The sequence below is a fragment of the Lolium rigidum genome, chromosome 7 (assembly GCF_022539505.1).
Source record: "Lolium rigidum isolate FL_2022 chromosome 7, APGP_CSIRO_Lrig_0.1, whole genome shotgun sequence".
Classification (NCBI taxonomy): Eukaryota; Viridiplantae; Streptophyta; class Magnoliopsida; order Poales; family Poaceae; genus Lolium; species Lolium rigidum.
This window is the reverse complement of record NC_061514.1, coordinates 239,763,271-239,768,095: the sequence shown is the minus strand read 5'-3', so window position 1 is coordinate 239,768,095 and position 4,825 is coordinate 239,763,271. Positions and strand designations below refer to the sequence as shown.

Sequence of the window (4,825 nt, the reverse complement as noted above, 5' to 3'; positions counted from 1 at the left end):
TCCAGTTCAATTGTTGCTATATCCTAATTCTTTAGTTTATGTATATTGCATAATATATCCTTTCAGCTTGAGTAATAAGGACAATCACCTCCACCCTCTTCTTTGCAATATTCTGCTTCTGAACTTGATGGTTTGGAAGCAAGAATTGACTAAAGTTTCATTCGTCATGTCTTGGTTTATATACTTGAACTTCTTATCAGATGTTTCAGTTTTGTCTAGATGTTGTGACTGCCTTTATTTGGTTATGGCACTAGGTTTGAGCCCCGTGGGCAGAAAACTATGTTGCAACTCACTAAAGAAAAATGATATAATCCCTAACCCATATTTATGCTAGATAGCATACATTATTGTCACTGTCTTTGTTAGGTTCGTTATGTGCTTTTTGAAGCTCTACTGCAGATATATGTGATATACTATACCATATCAATTATGTACAATCACACCAACTTTTTTTTTCTCATATCAGCGGTAATCATCACCACTACTATTAAAAGAGAGAGAGGGTGGTGATCCAATACATCATGGCCGTCAACGATCTGATCAAATGGTTCACATGAAATTGTCCGCCGGACGGACCATGGACAATCCCGATCGTGCTAATCCACGCTGCTGTGCCCGCGCGAGCACGCCGCCGCCCTTTTCCCTGACGTTAGGTGGCTTGCCTGTGCCCCAGCCCTCAGCTTCAGCCTCCGGCCGCCCATCGGCGTCGCTGGACGCGCCCATCGTCTTCGCACACGCCCGCGCCCACCACTCTGCTTCGCGCCTAACCATCACCATCCACGCGCAACCGTCGCCCGTCCGCCCCATCGTCGCCGGCAGCCCGGCCGATTCGCGCGCGTACGACCTCATCGACGACGCGATGGATTACCTCCAACACGGCACCGGAAGCCCCGCCCATCCGCGCGCCTACGGCTCATCGAGGACGCCGTCGACTACCCCTGCACGTTGTCGACCTCGCCCCGTCTTCGCGCGCCCCTGCATGTCATCGATCCGCAGGTGAACAAGTCTCCGACCGCCAGCGGAGAGACTCTTGGCTCAGTGCTTCTCCGCTTGGGGACAATCAACTCAATTGTTGCTTTCCTAATCCTAAACTAGACTAAATTGCAAATATCTTCAATGTGTGTGTGCTCGCTATGGAATTTGGGGATTTTCTCAGGATCTGACATATCATCAATTAGTGCAGACAATATATCATGGATATATCTTAAATGTGTGTGTGCACGCACTTTTTAATTTGGGGCATATTTCTCACATGCATGACATATCACCAATTACTTGAGACAATACACCAGGGATAGTTCTTATAAAATCTCCATAGATTCACCCAAAAAATCCAGAGCAACTCACTATGATTCTAGAATGGAGATACATGTTTTAGTTAAAAATCATTTGTAAAGTCCAGTTTTACAGTCATGCTTTTCTGTTCGGATATTACATGAATATTATTCAGAATGTAGTTTATTGCAATTTGTGAGGTTTTCATAAATACAATTTTCCATGGACCTTCTCTACTATATATAGGCGGTCATGCTTTTGTTTCACACAATTTCATCTTACAAAGTTTCTTATACATATACTTAATCGAATATGGATAGTTCTTCGTCACAATCTGTGGGGTTCACTAATTTAAAAACCTCACGAACTCATCGACAAGTGTGGCTGCAAATACCAGGAGTAGAAATAGACCAACAAGTTGTCGAGGTTGGTATGCCTGGCTGTCCGCTGAGAAAAGATGCCGAGTACCTAGAGAAGCAGCTTATGGCTTGACGGCAAAAGAGTGCTGCAATTGTCTCTGAAAATTTAACTAAACCTCAATCGAGTGGCCAAGGGTATTGTGCCTGTTTGATCAATGAGAACAAGGTGGAATCTGGACCATCCTCACGAAGGGTGTCACCTGGTAAGATGAAAATGGATTCTGTCTACCATTCATATGAAGGCACTTGTGGTATCATCAACCGTTTCTCTCGACAATGTAGGTATGTTGCAGATGGGGTCCGGACATTCCTGTATTATTGATCAAGTGTGAACACCAGCTGTACTAGGTACAAAAGTCATCCCACAAATTTTTATGCATCACTGCTCAATTTAAAATATTCTTTCCATACTATGACCATCAGCAAAACCCAGGGGCAAACCATTTCAACAGTTGGTATTTACCTCCCTGAACCTGTATTCTCACATGGCCAGCTTTAGGTTACATTGTCAAGGGGCGTGTCAACGTAGACCACTCGGATTTTGGCCAAGGCAAATAAAGACATAGATCCCATGGGGAAAAGTAAGCACATTGTGTACAGATAAAATAGGTTTCTTCTTCCTTCATTCTGGTTATTTATTAATATTAGTTAATGTTCTTTCTGCATATATATTTTCCATATCCTTTTTATACTACTCTTTCTCCTTTTCTGATTTGTGTATGTTTGTGTTATGCAACAGCTTCAGCAGCTGTGACCAGGTTATGAACATAGGAGTTGTCCACATGTCTTGATGACTTGTAAGGTTTCTTACAACCTATCAGAATTCTTGGTTTCCTTCTTTCTCGAGAGTCTTGCTGTTTTTCTTTTTGCTACATTGTTCCATCAATGAGATGTAAATGACAACAAAATGCAAACATAGGTCTGTGTATTTCGAGGTGCTCCAACTACCTCGCCACCTTCCCACTGTCATAGGTACATCTTTGTCTCCTCTCTTTGATGCTTTCACTATTATAATGCCAGCTCTGATTCTCCAAAGTATGGCTGATTTGTGTATTTAGGAAAACAATTCACAGTTGCCAGAAAGTAGTTAATATATTGGCTACCTTCTATACTCTGTTCTTAATGTACAAGTACGAGGGCTACTCAAATCATAAGAAGGCGGAGGTGCATACTTAACATTTTTTTTGTATGTACATCAAATAGAGACCTTAGGCTTCTGATGCACTGAAAAAGTTAATCTGATGCTGCCTATGCTAGGGTGATATCCAGGTCCAGCCATTTTTTTGTATTATTATGTCATAAAGTAAGGAGTTCCTTTCGTAGCCATTTTAACCAGCGGGTATATGCTCTATATCTATGCAAGCATAAATGATCTTCTGTAACACATGTATACTGCTGATATATACCTTCTATGTTCTTAGATATAGGTTTTGCTTTTCATGCTTGTAGCAGAATGGATATCCTAATTATCTAAATATATGTAACTTCAAAATTTCCCATTTAAGATTTAAGATTTTATTCCTGCTAATTGTTAATAATTTACATTTCTGCTTATAACATGTAATGTCCTATACATGTAAGAAGGCTATATCATATAAGCTATTTCAGTTTTCCAATCTGCTTTGAATTCACAACCATGGTTTACTAAGATGATAGATAAATAGTGTCACTGGCTTAGTTTTGTCAATATGTTTCAGGTTATGTATTATGAAGACGAGTTTACTCTGAGCCCTCCTCCTAAGTTATGATTTGGCATGACATGTATCTTGTTTCCTGCACTTCCTCTCTAGCATTTGGAGATATGTGCACGTTGAAATATTGAGGAATTTGGGAATTGGCCAAGTCAAACAACTCAAATTTTCTCACTGTATGTCCCAGTGTTTGAGCTCACTTTCAATACAGTTTTGAGTTTCAGAATTTTTGTTGATTTTCATTAGGGATAGCTCCTGGGACTAAACATAGTCCATACAACTTTTTTTTTGACTTACCCGTGTCATTGAGAGCTACCGCTGCCAGGGCTCAGCAAGCTCTCGATCGGAAGACTCATGGCCAATTAGCTATGTGTATTGTGTGTTGCATACCGTCCTTACATGGTTGGGCATGAGCCACATTCAAAGTTGCTCTTTAAAAACTCCGCTAAAAAAATAAGATTCATAATGTAATCTTTTTATTGTAGATTGTAATACGTGCGTGGCACGTGCTCTTTTACTAGTTTTACTTAGTTACTGAATAGTTAAAATTTAATTTTGAAACTTCACTATTTATTGAATTCAATTTGCATTTTAAACAATTAGAAAGGCATAATTAATAAAGATAAAAATAAGTGAATTTTTTTATTTTGACACACATTTTTGTTTTATATTTTATTTGAATAGAGTTTATTTTTGTGAGCATTTTGATATATTATTCATATTTTTCTGAGTTGAAATGAATTTTGTATGATTTTACAAAGTTTCAGTATTTTTCTGGAATTTGAAATAAACGATAATACTAAAGATACCGGTTCGCACCTAGCTTAAGACACTGACCAGTGGGACCTATGGCCACGCCGACTGCCACGCAAGCGAGGACCGGTCAAAGTTGACTGAGGCTGTTGACCTCACCGACGTTTAAACGCCGGCGGTCAGCTGAAGGCAGCGCCGCCGATTTACTGCCTCCCAGGGCGCGCGACTAGGTGCATTCGAACGAGTACTACAAGGCGAAGCGAATGGTGGTGGTGGTTTAGCGAGGGGATCACCGGAGCGTCGCCGGCGATGGGTACTGCGGCGCTGCTACTCCGGCAAGAATCGAATCGGAGGTTGCAGGAGGTTCTAGGATGCGAGATCTAGCTCTATAGAGGCGTATGCTCACCCTGAACATGATGGCGTGGTCGGCTCCGGCGATGGTCGATGGAGACGATGGTGATTGGAGACTTCCCGGCGATGTGCCGCAGAAAGGAACGAGGAAATTGATCCTCCACACGGCTACCCTGGATGCTTGGCTTCTCCCAGATGCTCCTTGAGTCCAGGCGCTCCTCCTGGACCACGCGCCAGAGGCCGGGGTGGCCTCCTCCGTCGGCTTCGTCTTCGACTCCGGCGACAGAAAGTGGATGCGTGTGAGAGATAGAAGGTGTCTGAGCAGCAATGGAGTGG

General features: G+C 42.1%; 1 long non-coding RNA gene across 2 annotated transcripts; it reads left to right on the top strand.

The window, feature by feature from the left end:
* Positions 1-910: 910 nt before the first annotated feature.
* On the top strand, positions 911-3,823 carry LOC124676359. Of its 2 annotated transcripts, XR_006993586.1 has the most exons (7): positions 911-996; positions 1,673-1,897; positions 1,977-2,042; positions 2,188-2,275; positions 2,434-2,491; positions 2,614-2,666; positions 3,392-3,823. It is a non-coding gene; the product is annotated as an uncharacterized LOC124676359 (long non-coding RNA). The 2 variants fall into 2 exon arrangements; XR_006993585.1 differs by lacking the exon at positions 911-996 and having other exon boundaries at positions 1,004-1,897.
* The last annotated feature ends 1,002 nt before the right edge of the window (positions 3,824-4,825 follow it).